The sequence below is a fragment of the Harpia harpyja genome, chromosome 1 (assembly GCF_026419915.1).
Source record: "Harpia harpyja isolate bHarHar1 chromosome 1, bHarHar1 primary haplotype, whole genome shotgun sequence".
Lineage (NCBI taxonomy): Eukaryota > Metazoa > Chordata > Aves > Accipitriformes > Accipitridae > Harpia > Harpia harpyja.
Window position 1 is genome coordinate 62,062,701 of NC_068940.1, and position 26,393 is coordinate 62,089,093.

Consider the following 26,393-nt stretch of genomic DNA (forward strand, 5'->3'; position numbering starts at 1 on the left):
TTAGATTTGTAGCTGACTTCACTTGAGAAAACACATCTTGACTTTGTGTTTTCTGTGCTTCGGAAAGCTCCACTGCATGACCTAGCTTCCACTGATGCTAACGGACAGCATTTCCACTGACTCCACAGAGCTTCAGTTCTGGTTAGGGACTTTATCAGTGGGACCTCTGATAACCCAGAGACACCATGCTGGGTTCCTTATCTTAGTCAAGCTTTGACTTTAACGGAGAAGAAAGTACAATGTTTACAGACTGGTCTTGTATTTATGAGTAAGCTTCTTATCTACTCCTGGAATGAGGTATATGCATAGATTTCACAGGTAAAATTTATCACATCACATGAAGTTGGGTAGTTTAATCCCACTCCTGAAGAGGGTCCTGTTATCAATCTGCCACACCACAAAGTAACTGAACAAAACTACATCATTAAGGGGAGAAAAAAAACATAATCAAATAAATCCAGCAACTCTGAAATAATCACTGTCTATTACTACTGCACCATAAAGAACTGAGAGTCGCAGTCCCAAGCTCTTCGCAAACAGTCAGCACCACCAGCCTACTGCAAGTTGGTGAGGTTTGAACAGGTTGTCTTCACTCAGAACTAAGAGTTTGATAAATATTTAATCTCTCTCATAAAGTTGCAGCCTCCAAAAACAGCACCACCAAAGAAAAACAATTAACATTTTTAGAACTCCTAAAAAGCAGTACAGCACAAACAAAACTCATCAAGCTAGCAAAGAAGTCTGAATACATACCTCTTGGTTTAAGACTGACAAAGAGCAGGTAAATCATTATTTACCGAATCTTTGCCTTGCATGTATATGTTGCAGGGGTGCCTGCATCATTCCGAGTTACAGCATTTATTATTTATAGTCCCAGAAGTACGGTCTACAACAAATTGTTCTTCCTGCAGTGCTTTTGAACCAAAAGTGCATCTCAGCTTGAGAGCACAAAAAAATTTCATGCCTGAGCTGACAAAAAAGAGTCCTTGTATTGATAAATACACAAGGAGACAAAGCAAGCATTAGGTTTCTGGACATCAAGATCGGGACTCCACACAAAGATGATGGCATTTTGATTCTGCAGAAGCTAACATTAAAACTGATGTCAAAAGGACCAGGACTTCAGTCAAATATTGAAAATTCCTAAGCAAGAATATACTTTGACAGTGGAAAAGGTATTTTTTGAAGAGTATCTCAATGGCCAAATCCCACTTTGCTCAACTGCTTCAAGCATGACATACTCCCAGGCTTAAGAGATGCAGGATGCAAGTTTTACACAAATATTAGGTTTACAAAGGTGTAAGCATGATAAAACACATTTTACACACACACACACACACACACACTTAGGTTACGTCTCTACATCAACCTGACAAATTCATAGCTATTTATTCTCCTCCACAGATATGTGCATATTTTATACATATAAAATATATACTTGTTATGGAAAAGCACACTATTTCTCAAATGCTAAAATATTCACTCTAACAATCCCCCCATCCCCATTAGGATGGATCCTACCCTAGGATCACTGCAGGGACATAATGGCCTGTTCCTGCAGCTGTATGCAATGTGTGTTCAGATGAATGGCACTGGAGAGTCACCTGCTAGTTCCCAAGGCAGGAGATGGCTTTGGTAGCTGTTCTGACTCGTTAGGTGTCACTTGTGCTCTTTCAGGTTCCCATTTTGTCATAAGCAATGACAGGTCAGCAGGGTGACACAGATAAACCAATTCCCTCTCCTACAGCTATACCAACTGCGTACCTGCAAATGTAATTAGTGCCAATGTGCCTGTAAAGGAAGCAGAGATAACTCATGCTCATAAGAGCAGCTCGGTAAGTAAATGATGTTCACCTAGACTGACATGAGAAACCAAGGGTAAAACATTGCCTGCAAGTCCCTTGGGTATTGCTCATGGCCTCACCATGGTGCTTCCCACAGCCCACTACTTGTTAACTATTTTTGCCTAGGTGGCAGTAAGATTGTCTGCCCTCTCTCAGACGACACTTTAATGTTAGGCCTTTATCACCTGAAGAAACACATCTCCCATTTTACAGATGAAAAGATTGAAGCTGTCAAAGGGATCTGGGTAGGACACACCACACCAGCAGCCACAACAATGGTAGCAGCTTTCTGTGAATAACCCACCAACAATCAAACCCTCTGGTGTACCCGAAGGTTGTATTCACAACCCCATGGGCTCCAGGGCTGAAGGCAGGAGCCAGAGCCTCCAAGATCACAGAAGTTGAAACATGATAAAGGACAGGGAGGATTAAGTTATCAGCTCTGTCACTGTTGCTCTGAAAGAATTGCTGGTGGCGCAGCCATAAGCCTGACATGCTCTGCTCCCAGCACACCTTCCTCCCATCTTCTACCCCCATCCACACTTGCCATGCTGAGGGCCATGTGGCCTCCTGCATGCCTGAGAGACCCCCAGCAGCCACAACTTAGCCTGAAGTTGGAGGCCCTGTCAGCATGGACTTGTCCTGAGAAGGGTGGAGGAAAAAGAGAGCCCCTTTTTCCTGTCTGTTGAGACAAACAGGGTAGTCACAAACAGTAAGTCTCACAGACATCTTAGGAAATTAAGATGCTAATACCACAGCAAGACATAGCTGTTGAAAGGAAAAACATCCTTGAATGTGAAAATCACAGAGGCACCAAGGTATGTAAAAGAAGAAAAATAACAGAAATACAAACTTGCATTTTAGGCTAAACAACAGAACTGTCAGGCACTTTGACAGATCTGTAGGTGTGAACAGCTAACAAGTGTGTGGAAGTATCCAAAGGACAGGGCTTAAGATGTCCAAGCATTTCACTGCCTTTATTGGATTATGCACCCATTTGCAAGTGGGCTGCAGTTCCAGAACTGATGAGAACATCTCAGTTCACAAGCAGAATTACAGCAGGACTGCTCCCTGCAGCTGCCTTTGCCCTAAGCTTCCACTTTCTGGTATGTTCAGAGACTTTGTGCTTTCCTAAAAACCCTGAAGCACTGTCCTGGTTTCAGCTGGGATAGAGTTACTTTTCTTCCTAGTAGCTGGTATAGCGTTGTGTTTTGGATTTAGTATGAGAATAACGTGATAGCACACTGATGTTTTTAGTTGTTGCCAAGTAGCGTTTATACTATGTCAAGAATTTTTCAGCTTCTCATGCCCAGCCAGCAAGAAGGCTGGAGTGGCACAAGAAGTTGGGAGGGGATGCAGCCAGGACAGCTGACCCGAACTGGCCAAAGGAGTATTCCATATCATATATCATGTTCAGTATATAAACTGGGGGGAGTTGGCCAGGAGGGGCAGATCGCTGCTCGGGGAATGGCTGAGCATCAGTCAGCAGGTGGTAAACAATTGCATTGTGCATCACTTGTCTTTCTTGGGTTATATTTCACTCTCTTTTTATTAACTTTCTTTTCATTACAATTATTACTATTATTATACTTTATTTTTTATTTCAATTATTAAGCTGTTCTTATCTCAGTCCACGATTTTTACTTGTTTCCAATTCTCCTCCCCATCCCACCGAGGGCAGGGGGTGAGGAGTGAGTGAGTGGCTGCGTGGTGCTTAGATGCTGGCTGGGGTTAAACCATGACAAGAACCAAAACCTACAAACCAAAGTCCTAGTACTTCATGGAAAGAACTCCACAAGGAAGCAACAGCAGCATCTACAATCTTGATCAGAACAGCAGTTTCGATCCAAGCTGGAGCGTGTTCTTCAATTAGCCAGTCTCTGACAAATGCCTGGAGGTACCTAGCACAGCAGCATGACAGGAATGTAGTTCAGAGCCAAGGTGAAGGAGAATCTAAATCAAATCAGGGGAAATAAAAAGGTTTACTGCCATTTTGAATCCCAAAATTGCAAACAGATTGTTTTACCTCCAATGCCCCCTTCAGCCACACCTGTACACCACAGCCTCACATTTTAAAGGGTACAGCCAGCATATAACCCAACCCTATTCATATGATAGTAGTGTAATATTAACAACTGATAGGAGCACAGTTACTGGATACTCCCCCTCTAGTGCAACCACTTAGACTGATGCTAAGGGAGCACAAAACATATGTGTTCTGGGTTGGCAGCATATCCCAGGGGTGCTAATATTCACATGAAAATTCAGAACAGAGCATAAAGTCTCACAAATCATCTAAAATAACTTATACTGGAGAAAAAAAAAAAAAGGGGGGGTGTTTCCTGACAGCAAAGGCCATAGGACTGAAAAATGTCTGCTGGCCAATTTAAACACTTCTTTGAAATTGTTTTTCGATTAGTACTTAAATACCCTAGTCTGATTCTCCCTGCGGAAAAGAACAATTCTTACCTTGTCTCTCATCTGATTACAGTATCATCAGAGGGCCCAGCAGAGCAGTAGTAACACATGGCTGTGGGCCAGGCATTTACTGTTTCGAATGTTGCTCTGAGGGCTACCGCTGCTACTGACAGTGGGAAGAGAAGAAAGCAATATGAATCATCTTTCTCAGCTTCAATGTGAACCACTGCATGCAATAGGGAAAGTGTGATGAATACACTGAGTTACTTGTACAAAACCATTCCAACTCCTCCAGGTGTCATATGCAACAATTTACAGTTCAATAGCTAGGAAGAACTTCTTCATGCCCTGGGCAGCTTCAAAATTCATGGAAGGACTACTGAATCTAGGCATATTTATCAAGGGCACAGCAGCAAGAAGAAGAGGTTCAAGCCTGATTTGAGGGTGGGTTTTTTTGTATAAGACTTGCTGTTATATTTATTTGAACAGTAATAAAAAATAAGGTGGTTAATTTTTGCCCCATAAATCTCACCAATAAATCAATGCATCATTTCTCTACAGCCCTCTCATCCCACCTCTGTGGAGGTTACAACACTCCCATAAATAGCTGATAGGACATTTAATACACACAAGAAGGTGAAAGTTTCAGACAAAAAGCAGAAAGCATCTGTTGGGAGAGAAACATCTGCAAACCTACCGACATAGTTGCTATTCACTGGTGGCCCTTAGATGATGGAAGATTCCTTACCCAACCCTGGCACAGCAGCTCATTTCTGTTTCCTTCCTTCCCACTGGCAAGATCTGCTGCCTCTGTGGAGTCAAATGCTGAGTCAAGTATTTGGCAATTAGAATCTCTTCAAATAACTGAAGTGTAACCTGACTGTCACTGAGAGAAGAGCAACATCAGACTGATAAACCAACTGCTGTTTAAAACAACTCCACTTAAAAACATCTGCCCCCATTCATTATATACAGCTCTGGATCCATGTGCAGATAATTGCAAGGACAAGAAAAGAGTGGTCTTTCAGCTACTTTACACAGTATTTCAAGACATCAAGGGCACTACAGGCAGCATCCTACATCAAGATGTGCTTCTCTACCTCTAGACTTCTGCTAGCATTGCTGCTGATGCAGCCATTCCCCACTGAGGCCATCTAGCCATTATGAAAACCCTGCAACATTACCCAAGCACAGGGAGGGTTGGAGCAGGTCTGAACCCTCTCACTTGCAAAGAATTCCCAAGATGAGATGTAGTAAAAACATATGTGCTGACACACCCATCATCATCAAAGAGAAAGGTTCTTGTGACCTTGGAGAAAAGACTAAAATATACATCTATATCGGCCATAGGCAGCGAGACCCATTCCAAGTCTGGAGGGGTCAGAGATGGAGGACATACATCATCCCAGGCAGAACTTTCCTGCCTTGGCTTGTCCAACTCCAGCCCCTCCATGGCAGAATGATGTGCTTATCTGTCCTGGAGACCAATAGGAACAGTCTGCTGAGGTAGCCAATGCTTCTTCCAAGGCAAAGGGAGCCACAAAAAGCTCCTCTTGCAACTATGAAGACTCAGATCTGGACCTGTATTAAGGCAGCAAGTATCTGAAAGGAGAAAGCACCCAAGCTGGAGGCTGAGGACTGACTAGAAAACAGCCATCTTGCTAAGTGACTTAAGGTTACACAAAATAACCACCATTTCTTTACCATCAAGGTGATGAAGTATACTAAAATAAAAACTAAAATATACTAAAATAAAAACCTTCTTCTTTAATTTGCTTGAATATATTCAACGCTTAAAGACAAGCACATACCTAAGAGCCCTGTGTTCCAATGGGACAAAGACATGCACATAAATTCAGCAAGGACTAGAGAACTTTTTGTATAATGACTTGACTTTGTGACCTCTGTGCTAAATATATATATGTAGGTATATAATACATATGTATGACTACTACAAAATTCATATAAAAGATTACAATTAGTATATAGACTATCTATTGCTCTTAAGTTTACACCTGCATTAAAAGATGATTAATCAGTGGCTTTATAAATTTAAATTAATTTCAATAAGCTGCTAGCTTCCCAGCTTTAGTTTTATACCTTTGACACAACTGTAACACAGTCAGAAGCCAAGAAGCTGCAAAGCCATATATAAACGTGCGTGAAGCTGTCCCAGATAACCTTACAGGACAAGGGAAGGGAAGAGCAACTCCAACCTTCATTCTCTATTAACTCTCAGGTCTCTGCATGAACATGAGTAATAACCTAAGTAGTAAAGAACAAACAGCCAGAAGCAAGGAGCAGGGGTAAGAACAAATCATTAAAAAGTGATAAGCACCAAGGGCCCTAACTTAGCTAAAGGGAGTAAAAATGCACACGCACAGGAAACCACCTCATGTCTCCTCAAAATGAATCTGGTCATATAGTTTTAGTGCTGAGTAAGTGACTACCTCAGCACGACACCAGAGCGTCTATTAGAAAGGACAATATTTCATCTATATGCTTAGAGGTCTGATAACCTATTTTCCCAGGTGTGTATCTCCCTCCTTCTAAAAGAGGAAATTACACAGCAAATTAATCCTTATGCACCTTTTTATTTTCCACCTCTTCCCTCCCTCCCTCCACTCCTCCCATCTATTGTGAAAGATAAATGGGAAAATATTGAAATAAAAATTGAAATAAATTCACAACAGCAGGAACAGCCTGAGTCTGGTTTGGGTCATGCAACTGAGCTTGTGATATGGTAAGCCAGTGCAAAAAAAGAGGTCATGAAACTGGTGTCACACACCTTTCTGAAGTGGGCTTTTTGTCCACACGTGTATGGGTGAAAGGCTCATCTGCCCAGGGACCAAACACTGTAAACTAGTCTTCCCACTGCAAAGGGATTTCAATTCACAAACCAAAAACATCCCACCCAATTTACATTACAAGTGGCCAGCTGGGAGAGGGGAAACCAACAGCAAACTAAGACACAAAGCAATTCACAGCTAACTCATTTCCAGTGCATCAGAGGCTCATCAGTGACTGCCCCATGCAATGGACTGTGGTCATCTGGTAACTACATTTGACTGTATGCTTGCCAGAAGCAAATGCAAAACCCCATCACATCCAGGGAATCATTGATGATACAAAGCATTACTCTTCAGAAGAGGGAGCGCAGCCCCTACACCCAAACTAAGTAGGGCTTTTTTTCTGGTACAAAAGAAGAGACAGACCCACATGGTTTCAAATTCCTTCAAGGCATTTGCAATTGCCAAGGTATTTTACACAGACTGTGCTTAGATGTTTCATTGGTCACCAGTGATCCAAAATTCACATAAAGCTTAAAACTATACATGGGTTTCTGATCTTAAAGAAATCAGGGTCTAAACTCTCAGTTGTGTACCACTCTTCGAACAAAACACATTCACACTAGTACATAACTGAAGGGAACCAAACTGTCAAGAATAAGTGTTACTCAGAGAATAGTATGCAAAAGTGGGCCCTAAAACATAATGGGTGAAATTTTCTAAAAGCAATGGAAAACTCACAGCATGGCTTTGAGAAGAATGTAGCAGAAACAACCCAAACAGGCTGGTTTTGAAGACTGGAAGCTCTGAGAAGGGAGAGCAAAGCTTATTTTTCAGTGCTAGCCAAAAGACTTCATAAAGGAATCTTTTAAAAACTATATGGTCTACCGATTACTGCATCAGAGAGCATAAATAGGTGAGTAATAAAGATCTGTATGCAAGCCCACTTCATACAAGAGGTACATAGAACACGACTAGGAAACTCATTTCCTTGGCTTCATGCAAGCATGGTCCTAGTATCTACACAGCTCTAAGCTGAAGAAAGAGATGGTTCTCTGAAACAGAAGTAGCCTATGCCAAATTTACACAACAAGGACTTCCAAGCAAGGACCCAAATCCCATAATTCAGCTCCTCTTTGCTCCTTGAGCAATAAAGCAGCAGGCATATCAGACTTGAGACATCTTTTCCTGCTAATTACATGATAACAGTTTAAAACAGAGTTTAATCACACCCACTGTCTCTCAAGAGAAAAAATATACATGTAATCAAATTGTTAAGGTAAACCAGTAAAAAGATGGAAAGGAAATTAACACTACATACAAAGAAATCTTTGCAATCAAAAAATGAAACCATTTTTATTGAGAATTACATTTTCTCCATTGAACTTTGGCAAGTAAGCTGGATGGTACAATAAACAATTTTTCACAAATACAAAAAACCTTTCTGTTATCAAATAAACTCTCATTCCTCTCATTTTTAATCCCCATCTCCATATATGCCATCTCCACACAAGAACCTGGTAATCCTTGTTTAACATCAAAATGCCCCTTGGTCCCTCTTTACACATGTGTGGTCTTCAGAACATCTAGCAGCTGAAGAAGGGGCATCTGGATGCAACTGTGCAGAGTCCAGCTGTCAATAATTATCTAGATCTCCATTTCAGTTTTATAAGGCAGAGTCAAAGGCCAGGAGAGAGGAAGACACTTGAATGTGTGTTTTGAAAGGAAAAGGTGAAATATTTTACAATGGAAAAGGGAAATGTCAGTTGGTTCAGTTGTAAGAATTGTGCAGCACAGCCTCTCATAGGTATGCCAAAGTAAGCTTTGGTGCATAAGACAGTCAAATGGCAACAGAAGCTGCAGGCAAGATGGGAAAAATTAGTGAAACTTTTCAGCCACCAGTGAAAAAAGCTTTAAGGGGAAAATTATTGAGGCCTTCACTTACAAAGCATTTCTAAGGAAAACTTCTAAGTTAAGTCCAAATAGCCAACTATACTTAAACTCAGGTGTGTCTCTTCTCAAACATAAACAAAGCAAACTAAAAGAATATAGAAGACATAGAACTGAAATAAAGGGAAGGAAGAAAAGAAACAAGTAGGAAGGGAATAGAGAACAAAAAGAAGACACGCTTGGACAAAGGATGTACAGCAGAAGAATGTGTAACCTTCAAAGACTGCTCCAGAGGAAAAAAGACCAGACTTGGAGATTATCTTTTTGATCTGTGTTTATCAGTAAAGCACCAAGGAATTTTCAATCATGAGCCTGAGACCTCATTGCACTGTATGAAGTAAATAAAATCACTTAAAACACAGGAGATGGATGTGAGAACTGCAGTGCCAGCTGCAATGCTCTGGGACCAGTTGGAGGTAATCCAGTGAAAACAAAAAATGCTATAAAATTAGCACATCAGGAAAACTCAGCTCCTATCTCCCTTTTAGGGCCTCAAGGATGCAAGAGGGATGACATCTAATTCAGCACCAAAAACCCCAAGAAAAACATTTCCATCTGTACACAAAAATGATGTCTCCCCTCCCAGTTAGAATGCAAGCTCAAATCCAGCAGGAAGTGGGTAGACAACTTCACACCACCAGAAGCACACAGACAGCACCTGGAGCGTACACTGCTTCCTCAGAAAGCACACATGCCATTAAATTAAAAGGAGCAAGAAACATGGCATGAAAATGAGCTAAAGTGGAGGAAAGAAAACAGAGCCAAAAAGAGTGCTTCCACTAAAGGACAACCAGAATAAGAACCAGATGAAGAACAGATCTAGACCACTCTGCCTACTGCACACTGCCATCAGCAGCCAGAAAAAACCCCAATCCTCCTTTAGACACTTTTCCAAGAGGTTTCTTTCTCAGGCTGGTGGAGAGCAAGCCAGTGTACAGAGCTTTGGTTCAAAGGCTTTTACACTGGGCAGGAGGGAAAGGGGTTGAATTGTAAATTATTGAAAATTTCTACATATTTCCCTGTTAGCAAGAGAGGAAAAGTTATGCACTCCCTTGTAACATCCTCGGTCTGAATGCTTCAGCACTTCTAGGCAGAAGCACCACACTACCGTACCACCTACTACAGACAAGGTATTCTGCTTGTGGTTAGCAGACATGGACAGAGTGTGAAAAATGAGGAGGGGAAATGGATAGATGCACTGTAAGGTAGCAAATGCCAAACCATTAGGGTTTCCATCTACATCAGTTCACACCGTAGAGTCAAGGACAGTAATGCAGAAGAAGAGCAACACCTCCACTACACACAGGTTGCTCTTCCAGGTGACTGGAAGAGGCTCATTTCCTTTTCCTACTTCCAGCCACTAAAACAAATCAATCCTCCTTTCATAGCAAGAGCTTTGCTTACCCCACATAGCATGGTGCCAGGTAGATACACCCAATGGAAGCAATGCTTGTGCTTAGATTCAAGCATGTGCTTAAGTCTTGGCTGGATCAGCACTTCCAACCACACATCCTCATAGGCCAAGGATTTGCATTCTTGCATGTCTTTAAACTTTCCAGGACATGTAATTTATCATTCTGCCTGTGATAAAGGATGGCAACACCCTGTTCGTTTCTCTTGGTCTCAGTACACTGCAGAAAACAAAAATATATATTTCTCAACAGCAAGGTGGAGGACACCAATATCCCTTTCCCCCTCTGATAATTTAGCTATAGCATATCATCACCAGGCTTGAATCAGAAAAAGGCGAAAAAGACTCAAAGGGAGATGGAAAAAAAGTGGGGGAAAGGATACTTACTACAATAGGAAAACAAAAAAATCCATTTGCAGATCACGTATGAAAAGAACTTCTATATTAAATGTGATCTCAGAAGAACTGACTAGGATAAATCCCTGTGCGGTTCCAGGTGTTTCAGCCTAAATAGGGAAAATACACATTACTCTGAGTTTATGAAGGGCTTAGTTTTATCGGTACTATTTATACACACTTTCTTGGTTCATTTTAGATGTAACGCTTATACTGTACACACACTATAAACACAAAATGCACAGCAGTGCATTTATGTGTCACAGAAACTAGATTTTAAACCAACAGACTTGAGTGCTCACTGATTTGAAAAGACAATAGCTCCCTATTTTTTAACACGTTTCTAAATTATATATGGGCTGTGTATCCTTCCAGACAAATGAACACTGATAAATTATGTTCTGTCTCTAGCCAGGCACTTCAAATAATCTCCTCCCTCCCACCTCCTCGTCACATGAAATAAAGATGAAGCACTGCACAACGTCAGTCACATTGCAGATCCATTCAGCAGCCACCTCTACCTGAAACAACAGAATAGATGTGTCAAGATCTTCATCAGTCTCCACTATCAGAAGCTGAAATTTTTGCTGCAACGGACTCGGGCAACCCCTGAGAGGGTGCTGGCTAGTACATGCCCTACACAGCCAGCATTACGCTAGACTGCATCCAGCTTCTCTCACAAGTTTCTCCCAATGCAATTGCTCTCCTTCCTAACTGACCTTATCTTTTATGCCTGGACAAGTGATTTCAGCTGCGATACGTTTAACAAACAGCACAGTGTGCTCCATGACCTGGCTGCTCCCCAGCCATGTGCCTGGGGGAATGCTGCTTGTAGTATTAAGCCCACTGCATGTGCTTGAGCACACACATCCCATTTCTGACCCGCTTCATTACCCTTTTCCCAGCAAGCTCGCCCAGAGTTAATTTAATGCATTTAAGGACTGAAGACCAGCCTCACCTCCCTGCAGTGCTATCAAACACGTTACAGGCAGAGAATTTGGCCATATTCCATCTATGGGGGTTCCTCCAAAGTCCACTTCTTCTGACAATAGCTGAGCTGATGCTTGATCAGTATGAGAACAGTGCTCCATCCAACACAACCCACCATCACCATGGAGAGCTGCTGTACCCTCACACTGACCTTTGCATACCCCAGTCCCTTCCCTACAACAGCACAGGAGCTGGATCATTTCCAAGTCTCCTTATTTGATAGTCACAAAGTATGGAACTGCAGACGATCAGAGTAGGAAACAGTGGTTACATTTTCCTGTATTCAGGCTCTACTGGCCTGGTCAGCTTAACACGTTGTCTCTCTACAGCTACAGAAGGGCACTCGCATTCCCCAGGCCAGGAAGTAGCACTGAGGAGACACAGGAATAAGTAGAGGCAAGTAAATGCTTTCCAGCTTCTTCCTTAGCAAACTGCAAGAGTCCCATAAGCTTGGGGACTGTCATCTTCAGCTTCAAACCTCCATGGAAGAAAGTTTTTTGCCTTTCCAAGGGTGACTTCCAACTTCATCAATATTTAGGCAGGATCTAATGTGCAGGAGGCCCAGTATAACCACCATGGTTTTGAGAGGGAGAAGAGGGGAGAGTCTGCGTTCAGAACCACACCTGGATGTGCCTTTGCAGTGCGATCCCATCTCTGTTTACAAACAGGCTTCCTTCCAACCCATTCATAAGTACCTGTACTACGCTTTCTACCAGTACTATATAAACTAAGAACCTTTAAAGTTCAAACACAAATCTCTTCTTTACTGATCTGGCCAATTAAAAAATGAAGAATGATAAGTTGTGAAATTTATCTTGTCACCAGCCTAATTGCTACTTGGGGTTTCAAATTATGGCAGAAAAAAAAAGGAACAAAACTGAACTGTTCATAGCTTGTTTGGATTCTGGTTTATGAAGTACAGCATTATCTTTGTCAGTGTGTGAAGAAATGCAATTGCACTGTGGACCTTTACATCAGAAAACCCTGCTTTAGTTAATTATTTGAGTATTAAACCAGCAAGAAAAGAATTACTATAGTTATTTCAGACTTGCTTATTGCTTTCATATATGTGATATGTCTGCAAAGGTTAATACTAATTTGCCAAAAATCTTAGTTCATTACAGAATTATTAGGGTATTAGGATTCAGGATTAGGATACTGGGATACTACAATTAATAGGATAGCTGGTGGCACCCTAATAAAAACAGAAACGTTTTGAGATCTCCTTTCTAAGGAGGGACTGGGGAAGGATTGAGGAGTAAAGGAGGAAGGAAAGGCTGCAACTTAAATAAGTGTGAGAGCGTCTACAGACAGAGAGTTAAGGACAGAGAAAGATTAAGTGAAGAACTCAGTGTCAAAGAGAAAAAAAAAAAATTGACAAGACTAGCAGTGGACTACAAACCTTCCAAGTTTAATTACAGTACCTTAGATCCACTTGGTTTAAAGTTCACTCATTTACCTTTCTCTACTAAAAAAGTCAACCATAGGTACCAGAAATTAAATCCCACCGATCAAGAGCAGTCAAGGTTACATTTTTAAAGGTAACTCTGTCCCTCTCTTCTTTCCCCCAAGCTTCCAACTTCCCATCTCAGGGCTGTCAGTAGTTGTCAGCACATCATATGAGAAACTCATCTGAACATACAATATAACTTGACAGGCAATACATCAGAAAACCTAGATGTGACAACAGCAAATTCCACCAGATGGTCCTGGATCATATCCATCCATTAAAAAAAAATTTTTTTGAAAGAAAAAAAGAACCCAAAACAACAATGCAGAAAAGCAGAACTTCTGAAGAAGGGAAAAAAAAAAAAAAATCTGCTATATGCACTGTTTCACCCTTTGTCCTGTCCATGCTGGAAAAGGAGACACACAATAGCTCCACCTCTTGTCCTCACCAGCTCGTCCTGTAATTAATATCAATATATGTATTTCATCCTCCTACTCTAAGAAAAGCCTTCTAATAAAGATGCCACTCCATTAAAAGGCAGTATGTGCTAGTAATAATGGTGCTTTCTAATTGAGAAAACTCTCTCAGTGACTCTGAAGCCTGGTCCTGCTCCAGCATCAACATGGTCTCCAGGTACACCAATCCCAAGCAGTTAGACCTGGGAGTAGCTGCAAACTTGGAGCACTTTCAAGACTCCCTGTTTGCCACCCTTCCTATCTCCCTGTTGCTCTTGTAGGCAGCACAGATTCTGTTTGGGTTCAGCCTGCCTACACACCTCATCAGCCTTTGCAATGGCCCTTTTGTGAGAAACCTTGGATTGCCTTGTATGCTGTCAGCCACACAATCCTGTGAAGGCAGCTGAGACCTGCAGGTCAAACACTGACTCTCCAGGCCTAACCTCAATGCAGGTAAAACTGTCTTTGATACACGTGAAGCTCAAACCACCTTCCAGCAGGTAGAGAGCACAACCCGCTCCTGATTCTGGCCTCAAGCCCGCACAAAACACAGTGCTGAGGCAGGGTCAGGGTCAGGACTCTGTGCTACGCTCTGGGAGGTCAGTGCAGACCCATGGCACAAAGCACCAGGTTCAGAGGCAGCTCTGAGGTTAATTCACTGCCAGAAAAACGCTGAAGCTGTCACTGTTCTTCAGGTGAGCATCACCAGCCTGGCCACAGTAGCAGCTCTGCTGGGACAAAAGTGACAGGCCTATGAAATATAAATCAAACCTGTGCAGGCTGTCACTGCTCAAGCGAGACCTTCAGGGACACCATTCCTTGCTCCTGTTCTGCCCCTACCATCAATAGCTGTGTGCAGAAGTACATGTTTTACTCTGTGAAAAGTAACTGTGTGTAACTGGAAAAAAATACCATGTATCCTTGTCCTCCCAATTACACATGCTCTGAAGTAAAAGGCATTTAGTCAAATATATTTTAAATTGATAAAGCAAGTAGATATGAATCTGCATGCTCAAAGGGAATGAAGACAGTAAATAACGTGGTGTTATTTTACCAAACCTTTAACAGGACAGGATAGTGCTTCAAAGTTCTTTGGAAATCTGAGAGCTTCTTTGAATACAAAGCTGTGACCGTGGTAGAAAGCAGATCTACTCCCTGCCAGTGCACAAGCTGCACTCCACAGCTTAGGACTGAAGAAATCTCTCTTCAGGCCACTGTGGCAAAATCAGTTTCCACCAAGAAGCTAGACTGAGCCTTTAACAAAGCAGTATTTCTGTATATTATAAATACCTATTTTCCTTCCCCTAAGGAAAGTTCCTTCCACTATGAACTCTCCTTTGCTGTTAAACAAAGTCCACGTATTTCCTGAGTGAGAAACACCGGTGAGGGGGAATACTCCAGTGCACTGGTGGGGAACTGGGCTGCAGTTGTGCTTCACAAACTGCGAGTGGACTGGGTTCCAGAGATTACTAATGAAAAGGGCTTTTTTAGCAATGGCTGATGGCTACTCGCTGACTTCTGAAGAAGCAGTTTATTGTCTCCATCCAATCCATTTTACAATTATCACCTTCAGTGCAGAGAGGAAGCTACTTTTACATCATGGACCTGAGAACAAAAGGCTTACAAAAAAGTAAATTCTCCCTTCCTCCTCAAATTTCAACAAGGAATATCTGATTTTTTACTCTGCCTTTGTCATTTTAAGATAAAAGAAAAAGTCAGTGACATTTTCTAGTTTTGCTGTTGTGCACCAGTGGGGTTTCAAATACTGCAGAGGAACATAATTACATTTACAGACACTTGACTGGAACTTCCATGTTGCGACAGCACATAATACTCTTACAGATAAGAAAAAAAGCATTTATCTCAAAATGTATGTTCTGATTAAACTTAAAATGGACACCACCTTTTTAGTAGAGTGCCTTTGGGCATCTAAAAGTTTTTCTATAAATACTAGACTATGATTTTTCAAAACATCAACTCTCTACAGAGAGAAAAATAAACTTACTATTTAATTGTTCTCAGCAGATATACTGTAAAACAGAAGGCATAAGAATAACGTATTTAAAAAAATTGGTAAAATGTCACCTCCTCCCATTTTGATATTTAATTATAGCTCATTAGAAAAGCAAAAATACTGCAAATCAAAGTCCAAGAATCAGCTGTTTATTTATTTATAGGCATTTATATAGCGCCTCTCACCATAGCAACCAGGAACCTTTTTTTCTTCTTGTTCAAAGGAAAAGTTGTAATTTTGAAATGTGATCCTTTGACGTTACAGTGCAAATAGGTACTTACATCCTATGCTGCAAATACTTTGGCAGGTGCTTAAAGTACATGAATAGACCTAAGTCAAAGGCATGGTGAAAGAGGCAGAAACAGAGAAAGGAAAAAGGAAAGGAAAGGAACCAAGAAGCAAGTGAGAATGAGGGAAAGAGTAAAGGGCTTTCCTATGAAAATTCACGGTGAACTGGGTCCTACAATAAGCCATGATCTCCCTGGTGCTTTTTTCCTGTAATAGTGACTGGTTCATGGAGCACAGTTCAATTAATCAAGAGCAATCAACAAGTTCCCAATTTATGCCAAGGACACTGGTGAATATTCTTGAGCAAGGATTTCTAAGAGGACAGTAGCTTACAACTGATGCAGCAGAGGGCTGCCTCTCTTTTGAGAGCAGAGAAGTCAGGAACCTCACTTTGACTGCTACTCTCTTCTGATCCCCCAGCAATTAGCCATTATCAAATTCCCATAGAATTAATAGACCTTTTTAAAAATGCCATCTGCTCACAAAACATCAAAGAAATGAGTAAAGAATGAATGAATTACTAGGTCTGTCATGCAATTGCAGTTTCCCCACGATCCTCCTGGTGTGCACAAGCACACAACTACTTTTCAGACCCTGAGAAAGAGACTGTTTTTATACTATTTCATCTGGTTGCTTCCCACCACTATATAGATTATACACATACACGCACAATGTAGTACTTCAGATCCTTTTAAAAGCTAATGAACTTCTAACTGGGACTGAAAGAAAAAAAGCAGAGATCTTTTGCCTATTGTCACTTTGTTATATAAGAGATCTTATAATCAAGATTTCCTCACGACACAGGTATATAAAGTTATTACCTTCAACTCTGCATTTAGTTTGATCCTACCTTCTTCATAAACCAATACTGTCCAAAGCAATTGGAGTGTTCAGTTGTTCCTAAATGAAACACATAAATCTTTACACAAGACTAGTGGTTATTTTGTAGTCTTATTTTTAAGCTGTATTCTAAATAGGGCAGAAGCTGCTTGTATGACAGCAGGAAAAGTGACAAGTTCCTTATCTGGAGAAGCACCAGCTGGCACTGTTATCAGAGCAGACCAGCTCTTTTAAAGTGGACTGATGAAGCCATTTTTAAAAACACCTAATAACATCACAGAGGAGAATCTGATCTCTGCAAAGGTGAGCTGCACAGCTCGATACTCCTGGAAGGCAGCTAATGAAACTGAAGCTTGTCAAGACACAGACTGCGACCAGTAATTGGCTTTGAAAACTTGCAGTTTAAATTCTACCACACTGAGTTCAATGCCCCGCTCACAGCTTGCTCCAAATGCAGGCAGAGCCGAGGGCTGTCTAGCATGACCAAATGTGAGTGGCCGCCTTTCCACTGTCTGTGTCGCCAGGCCCAGTCTACGTACTTGGAGGGCAAAGAAAGAAACCTACTTTCTTCCAGCACCTCACACCTACCAGTTCACTTCCAGGACAGGGAGAGACAGTTGCAGGGGGAAGGCAGAATGGTGTCAGAGCAGGTGGCGTGCTGATGGAGGAGGAGGGAACACATCCTACCACAGAAGGTGAAAGAAAGCGGTCAAGACCTAAAAGGAGAAGGAAAAGGGTCCCATGTCATGCATTTATCCAGCACAGCAGAACCACCAACCAATGCTAACTCCCAGCCACCGCTCTGTCCCGACTGTGCAAAGTCCCTTAGAAACAGCCACTGGCTTCACCAGGAAGGTTGCCAGCAAAACAGGGGAAGTGTGACCCATTTTCCCTGAAACTCCGCTTACTCTTCCCAGACCACTCCTCCCTGAGCTTTATGGGCCCATAGACCCATTTGACTCCTCGATCTGAACCACAAAACTGAATTCTGCCACCATCTTGGACAACAACCAAAGAAATTACTGTCCCACAGTCTGAGAAGGGAAAATTTTGTCTGTACAGCTAAGAACCTCTGATCTGGTTCTAGCTCTTTGGTTTAACACTCTCCTTTGCGCCACCTTCTTTTTCATGATTCTTCCTGCCTCCCACTACTTCCTAGAAAAATCTGCTCCTTCACAGCCTAAATATGCTCCAGTTGGAAAAGCCATTTTAAATGGAAAGCAGGTTCTTCTGCTGAGAGGAATCATCTATGGCTTTATCTATTTGAATAAAACAATAGTTTTACTAGTGGAGGATCTCAAAGCCTCTATGTTTTAAAACACCTCCTAAAGACCTTGCTGTGTCAGAGCACAGGCCAGATATAAATCTGTTAAAAACTCTGGGGAACAGTAACTGAATGTGGGCTGCTGTCATAGGGAACTGTTTAAGCCAACAGCACTTACTGAAGACTTTAAAGCAATAATTTTTAAGAGAAGGGGGTGAGAATAAGGGGAATGAGAATACCCAATTTTCAGATGATTGAAGCAAACCTCAGCAAGTCCACAGTGAGATGTGACTCAGGAGATTGGAAATTTAACTGGAAAAAGATTTCCATATAGTCGATCCATTTTGTACATTGCTTAATAGAGAATTGGCTCTAGGTAATTAGTCCCAAAATATTAACCAGGTACCTAAAGTGCATGTTCAAGGCATGCTTCACAAGTGCTGGAAGCTGAACTCCAGTTTTGATGACAGCTAATTAAAACACAAAAGTGAGACTCCAAGTAAAACTGCCACCTTGCAAGCATAAGCCGTTCAAAATGCACTCTTGCAGAAAAGCAGACTGCAAAGCAGGTTTCCTGTATCTAGTTCACATATTTGGTATCTACCACGTTTTTGAAAATGACATTGCAAAATAAACGCCCTGTCTTACCGTTGATGTGTTTAGCATACATCAGATTTGTTTGGGGGAGAAGGTCCTCCCAGAGAATAAGAGCTCTTCTGGTTCTCAGCTAAGTCAAGGGTTCAGCTAACAAGCCAATCTATCGGTGAAACTGTTTTGAGATCGCTACTAAAAGAAGCCATTACTGTTTTATTACCAAAGTCAACAGATTCTCCTGAATCAGCAGTCACCGTTTAAAAGTCAGCATTTGTCAATAGTTATCCAACTATGGTATTGGTGTGAGAACACCAATATGTTCCCTCGCCTTTACCAGTTGTTCAGATACAGTCATTATTCTCATCACCAGAGAAGAGTGTGCCTCTTCACTTCTTTTTTTTTTCCCCAAAGCAGCGGCCATTATTTTAATAACCCATTTAAACATTGGGTTAATCAAGAGGGGGTGGAAGAAAGCAAGGGGACACAAGCAGACCGGTAAGCCTGACCTCAGAGTAGGCATGTGCAACGCACCCACCCAGAGCTGACATACACAAGAGAAACTTTTCCACCATGCTTAGTCAGCACACAATAATTAAAAGGGGGCAGGATGGGATAAACTCAGCATCCGTATCTACCGGGGCCAAACTCACAAGGACTGCTAAGCTTTCAAAGCTGAAGACAGGTGTCATGAGGGGTTCCCAAGGCACTCTGCCGTCAAGAAAAATTGTCAGGAGAACATAATTACATCTTTGCTTGCCGTGGTAGGCTTTAAACCTGCAGCGTCTTTGACCTCTAGGGAGGTTATTAGAGTTTTAATTGAACCGCGTTTCTGTGGTGCAGGCAGCTGCCTACAAGAGCTAACCTCACAGCGTCGCCTGCCCCTGCTACCGGGCCGGACCACCTTCGCCCCCCGGCTTCGAAGAACGGTTTCCACATCCCAGGTGTCAGCTCCGCTCGCTGCAATCCTGGCGGGTTTCCGTGGGTTATCCCACCCCCCGGCCCCGCGCCTCCCCGCTGTGGAGTCGCCGCCGACCACGAGAGACATCGCCCCGGTGTCCCCGCCTCCCCTTCATCCGCTTTCCCCTCAGAAAAGAAGCGGCAGCCGCCGGCCCTCGCGAACCGCCTCTGCCCCACGGCCGCCCCACGGCCGCCCCGCGCCGCCTCACCTGCTGCCCGCGGCGCCAACGGCAGTAACCGCCCCTTCGGCCCGGCCCGGCCCGGCCCGGCCCCGCCGCCCCTACCGCCTCCTCACGGCCTCCCCGCCCGCGGCGGGCGGCGCCGCCACCTCCTCGCAGGCGGGCGCTGTCCGCCGAAGGGCCGTGGCGGCGGCGGGGCGGGGCGGCACCGCCTCCCCCGCGCTCCCGGCGGCGGCGGCGGAGAGTGGTGGTGATGGGGAGGGGGGCGGGCGGCCCCTCGCCCGCCGTGCTGGGGAGAGCGGCGGCCGCTGCGCATGCTCAGTGCCGGGCGCCGCGAAAGGCATTCTGGGGGGTGTAGTTTGCGGGCGCCTGGGTGCCACATCGCCTGAGGGCGGGCTTCCTGTCGGGGTTTGTCGTACAGACCCTCTAGCCGGTCCCAGCCAGCCGTGCTCCCACCTCAGCCCGGTGGTTTCCCCTCACAGCTTTCTCCCCAGGCTGCCCAGTCCTTGCCTCCCAGTCCAGTCCATTTTCTTAACCCCTCTACTTCTCCCAGTCGTCTGCATTGCTCACCCCCACTCCTCATCTCTTCCCCAAATCTCCTTTAGCCTGCACTTCACTCTTCCGCTGTCCTCCCACACTGACCTTCCCCTGTCCCTCAGGGTCCCTCCCTGACCCTTGGCTTTCCTCTGCCCAAGAGCCTCCTTGCTTGCTGCCCACGCTCCCTGGCCTCTTGATTTCTTCCACTCAGAATACACGTGCTAAAGCGGAGGGCAACCATCCTTATTATGAGTACATGGCTTCTAATCTACCAGAAAAACCAGGCAGACAGCATGCACCTGCACCTTTTCCAGAGGAAGGTTCCTTCCCACCAGGGAAAGCATGACAGCAGCGGCAGGTCACGTTCACGTGGCGGGGTTTGGTAAGGTCAGACTTTGTTGTCCGAAAAGTGGATTCGTTACCCGGTGTGCAATAAGCCAATAATCATACACTCAGGAGAGACACTGTTTATTTCATATTTGCGCAAAGATGAGTGCCAGGTGGTAATTCCACAAAGCTAGCACACCCTGCAGTTAAACACTATGCAGTTCTAGATTCACCCACTTGTTTCCAAAGTCCTTCCCCAAAATCATTATTGGTAGTCGCTTATCTGCCACCATTTCTATTGGGCTAAGGTTTTCTCTGCTTCGAATTAAAAGTACAGTGTTATTTTATTCCACAGCACATGCTTAAAACAGTGTGTGTGGGGGGTAAGTCTTTTAGGTGTTGAATTGAGTGGGTGGTTGTGATCTCCCCCTGCCGCCTTCACCTTTTGCCTTCAGTGCCTTCTGGAGCAGGATGTTTCCTTTTTATCAGTCTTTAGTTCCTTTTTCAAGGGTATAGTCCCTGGCAAAGCCTGCATCGTTTATAGAAAGTAACCAGGCCTAATAGTGAAACTATTGAGTAATGGTCCTCCTTAAAGGACAATGCATCATGTTTAACCCTAAATTGAGCAGTATCACCACAGCTAGGCTGTAACTCAAACGTATGAGTACCACTTAACCAGAGCAATCCTGAGATTATTACAGCTTGAATAAATCACCAAGAACATGCTGAGTCTGATACAAGAGGTCGAATCGAATAAGCACACGGACACGCGTGTGTACAGCACCTCTGCTTGACCCAGCCTCTCCCAAAGTCAACAGGGCTTTTGTCATTCACTTCACTGAGGCTTTTGATTTCTCATGGGAGCTTTCCATTTCCACACCCACGCAGTGCTCTCAGTCAATAAGAAGGACAATTAGTCGTTTGGTAGCATTAGCTACCATTTTGTAGCGCATTAGCTGGTGTTTGTATGCATAATTAAATGCTCCCAGAGTGACAGGATTGCTAAACATGCGTGCAGGAAATGAATGTAAAACTTTAACCGTTGAAATGTTTGCTCCTGAAAAGCTGATAGACATTTGGGGGAAATCAAATTTAATGGCTTAGTACTCCTTCCTCCAGCCTCTTTTTCTGTCTTGCAGATTTTGTAGCTAATGATCTGAAGAACTAACTTGTGTTATAAGAGATACACAAGAGAACTGAGGGTTTTCAGAAATGCTCGTTGCTACTCTAAGCTTAATTTCATTACTGTCTCTATGAATTTTAGTGCTGAGCTCCCATGGACTGATAAGGCAAATGTCAGGCTTCTGAGATTCGTTTTCCAGAGTTTGTTCAAGAACTATTACACTAATGAAATCCATTGCAATAGATCCCATCTACTCTGTTTCTGATTAGGTTTGTGACTTATGCTCCAGTCTTAGAGAGACTTCAGAACGCTGGACCCACATCCTTATAACTAGAGCAACGATGCAAAATAATCATCATAGTCACCATTTTCATTAATATTTGTTGGAATAAAAAGTCACTATTTATTTCAACAATGCTTAGAGATCTCTATTAATTTTCCTAAAGCATTTGTGAGTAGCAATCTTGACTAAGATTTCATGAATACCTGCTTGCGTATTCACATAAATGTCATCTGCTGTACTACTTTTCCTCCTTGTTATGAAATATTTAATGAACCAGTCAAAAAGCCAGAGATTACAGTAATTTGAATTAAGTGGCCAGTCACGTATCACAGACAATGAATGGCCAAAGACACAGACATAATCATTCAACAAAAAAAAGAACACCCATAAGCTGAAATGTCTTTCTATGAAATATTCATAGCATTGTGGTGATTTATTGTCATGTCTGCTTCAGAATGACCTGCAGTGGGAAAAGAGCATAATCTGATAAACTTTTCATGCAAAATAGTTCATTTGTTACTCCTGGAGTAACCAGTTTGTAGACCCATGTCTGTTTAAGTCTACTGCCTGTAAAGGGTAGGGAAGTGTTTTCCTTAATACAAGGTTTTACAGGGGATACCTAGTGAAAGCAGTGTGAATATGCTAATGGCAGAGAGAGTCACTTCAGGTGCCCACACATAGGTGCCTAGTGCCATTTTAGACAGTTTAGGTTGCCCAAGATGTCTGCACAAGGCTGGTAGATACAACATGGGACCTATAAGTCACTCTCAACCTGTGTAATGGCAGCTAGAGGCCTGACCTGAACTTGAGTTTCAACATGGTACCACACACTTAAATTTCCCAAATCACTTCCAGTGCGACTGTTCAGGGAATAAATCACAGAGATTTTAGAGACAGGGGCAGAGGATGGCCTCACAGTTAGGAGCTAGAACATTTGAGCCACCTTTTACAATAGACAGAGCTGTATGTCCAACCACAAGCAAACATTGAAATGTTTCTACCTCGTATGTCCTCACCTCACCTTCTGCACTTGGGTTTGTATGTGTAACCTCTTTGAATGAAAAAATATCAGAGGGCTTGATCCTGGAAGCTGCCCCTGTCCAGCAGAGCCGCTCGCGTGCCTGCTCATGAGCAACAACGCGCTGGACTGCAGCACTCCAAGCCTTGCTCAGCTGAAGTCAACTAGATCCAACAGCTTTTTTGCTGTGTTTTTCTGTGCGATGTTGCCTCAGCTCTTTTGTCTGTTTACCTGATGCCTCTGCTCTCTCTCGGTTTTCACTACGTCTGTATGTGCTGCACAAATGAATATTTAGTGGGCGCTGGTGCTGTTAACCTTTCTACACCAGGACAGACAGAAGTATCTACACAAGTTGTTGGCAGGATCTTGCTGGGATTGAGCCACACAGATTTTTTTAAATGGCAGCTTCGTAAATTTTATTAGGTGGGGATAGGGGTACACACAAGCCCAAGGGATGTGGCAGTCTGCCTGTGGTGTAGTCACAGCTCAGCAGAGCTTGTGGGCCGACAAGCCAATATGTAAAACTGGATGAGCACCAGTGATTCAAGTCTTGTAAAAAGGTAATAAGCAACATCCATGGAGTGTGCTGCTGTATGATCACCCTGCCAAAGAGCACCATTTCAGCCAAAAACGTCAATGAAGCCATTTGGGACTAAAGGCAGCAGGTAGCTCTCTGCACATTCACTCAGCATATACTAAATGTGGGCAGCAGAGAGAGCTGAACGAGTGATTTTGGAAGTGCTACATGCCTCAAACCTCTCATAAATTCATGTCGTTCACTAAAGAAATGATACATATTCATAGCATTCTACCTCAGGTGTATGAATTTGTGTGGAGGGGATAGACACTTTGTTCCCTCTGAAGAGCAAGATTTCATTAAACTGTCTCTCATTTGGAAAATACAAACAGTGACCCCCACTCTCTGGAGTACTTGACAGCCACTAATAGCTGTATCATGATCAGTACCTACCCCCGGTATCAATTTTTCACATGCTGATGTCAAACACATGCAAGAGTAAAAAAAGAAATAAAAAAAATCTGCTGCTGAGCAACGTTGCCACTGAAGTGACTCGTGTCTATGAGGCGGTAAGGGCACTTGGTTTTCTGAAAGTGGAGCTCTGATCCCAGTGTTTTGCTCCTCGAGCCCAAGGGCTGGGTAATTGCTGGTGTTGCCAAGGAAGGTTAAGGCTTTGTTTCTCTTGTTGCAGGTAAAACGGGGTGAAATGAGCACATGTGCTGTTGTGCTGTTAAACAGGTAAGCAAACATGACTATTCTATAGAAAGAGATATTGAAAAAACTGTTAAGAATGTCAATTAAAGCTATCCAGTAGTTTTATGGTGGTATTAAGAGAGCAAAAAGAGTTACCAGTCCCACAACCAGGGCACCGACCTCTGCTTTCTGCTGCTAGTAATGGGATCCCACTGACCGCAGAAGTGAGCAGCACGTGGCAATCTGCGTTAGTGCAACACCAAAGCGACAGAGAGGGTAGCTCTTTTCTAGTTCCTCGTGGAGTGACAACTTCTGCTTGGTATTGGAGTGGTCTGCTTAGTTTGGAATGCAGGACAATTAGATAAGCAAACACCTTATTTATTTAGCCATTTATTTATTTAACAACATGGTACAGGCAAGCTATTGAGGGACTTCAGAAATAAGGAATTTTCCCTCATAACAGGATTGTAGAGAGATTTATATATGGACTTTAAGTAGATGTTCCTCTTAAATACAGAAAAAGACTTGCACTAATCTAATACCGTGACTAAATACAAACCTCCACAATACAAAGAGGGAATAGGTAGTTACTAGTGACAACGAATAAAAAAGACAGGAAAATGGAGAAATTCAGTGACAGTTGGCATCAATACATGTGCCAAAAGCTCATGAAAGCTCCCTTGTATGTTAAAGTGACTGTCTCATGAAATATTAGCAACTATCCAGAACTGGGAAAGTGTGAAAATCTTGTTGCTGTATAAATTATCTGAGACACTCCTGCCAATTATAGACTTGCTGTGAGGAAGAGAGACATTGGTAATCATGACAGCAACTGTGTTCGAGTGTCATGTGAAAATTCTTGGGCAATTATTCAAATCAATCATTTCTTGTCTGGGTAGAAAAGATTCATCACTCTTAGTACCTTGTGTCATTCAGCGACTGAATTGATGATGCTTTGCTATTTCTGGAGTTCTGTAATCTGCCCGTTTAAGATGACAATGCCGTCACGCATTTAACTGCTGAGGTGGAGAGCTGTCTGGCAGAAAATGGGAGAACGTGGGCCCGGATCCCATGAGAAGAGTTACACAGGTCCTGAGACCAGTTCCCTTCTGCACTGAGCAATGTCTAACCCAGAGGTAGTTTTGGAAGTGGCAGGAGTGATGCTGGCCGTTGCCACTGGCAGCACGCAAGAGGGGTATCACTTGAACGCAGGGAGAATGCAATGCATTTCATCACTCTTCTTCCATACAGGATCGATATGGGACCTGCTAACCACATCTTGTCATGACAAGCCCTCCAACTTCAGTGCCTGGTGTCCCTGTCATTGAGAATGACCCCCATATTCGATGACGTTCCTGCCTCTCAGCTGTCTGACTCGGTTTCCCCAGCCCTGTGTGCCTTGACCTACCCTGTCACATCTGCTGCTCTCCATAAAGAGGGGCTCCTATCACCACGACTTCTTTCCATCTTTCCATCCTTGCTGGCAGGAATTTCTCTAACATGGGACTGTGACCTGCTTCCGTGAGAATTACTGTTGGTAAGAGACATTACTAAAAATGTGCAACCCATCTGTGTATTCATTGGACTGCTGCAACCTGAACTGTGACTACATAAATTTGGACCTTTGATTTGGCCTGATACAGCTGTCTTACCTTCTTATTTATACATCATGAAGTATAATTTATCAGTTCACATTTTTGTTTTAATAATATGCCCCATCTATTCCTTCTGCCTCTTCCTGTAAACTATGCATGTGTAAAGGCTGATTCCAGTCTGTAGTGACAAGGGGGTGGATTAAGGCTGCAGATCTGCCTTCGCCAAACCTTAAGCACCTGATTTTGTAAACTAAATAAAATACCACTTACATGTTACTGCTAAAAGTACCAGGGTGATGTATCAGCTGGGTCTCAGTACTACAGGGCTTCCTGCTACTGTTCAAGAAACAAAACTAACATCAGCAAGTGGTAACTTGAAATGGCATTTGTTCTTTAATAAAATAACAAAACAAAGTCTTCAGAGAGGAGTAGTTTCCCTTTTTCTACATGTAACTGTTTGT

The 26,393-nt window shown here is 43.0% G+C and overlaps 1 protein-coding gene across 6 annotated transcripts in view; it reads right to left on the reverse strand.

Annotated features, from left to right (window-relative positions):
- The window catches only part of POMGNT2 (protein O-linked mannose N-acetylglucosaminyltransferase 2 (beta 1,4-)), a 33,969-nt gene extending 13,839 nt beyond the window's left edge, over positions 1-20,130 (reverse strand). For 2 of the 6 annotated variants that reach the window (XM_052797159.1, XM_052797175.1), the window contains exons 1-2: positions 19,870-20,130; positions 17,434-17,561 (exon numbers count right to left, since the gene is read on the reverse strand). The gene's annotated coding sequence lies outside the window, so the exon portion shown is untranslated. Of the gene's footprint in view, positions 1-4,313; positions 4,429-4,959; positions 5,049-10,799; positions 10,919-16,826; positions 16,906-17,433; positions 17,562-19,869 lie in introns of those variants that run through there. The other 4 variants (XM_052797192.1, XM_052797167.1, XM_052797201.1 and 1 more) reach the window with 4 other exon arrangements.
- Between the last annotated feature and the right edge of the window lie 6,263 nt (positions 20,131-26,393).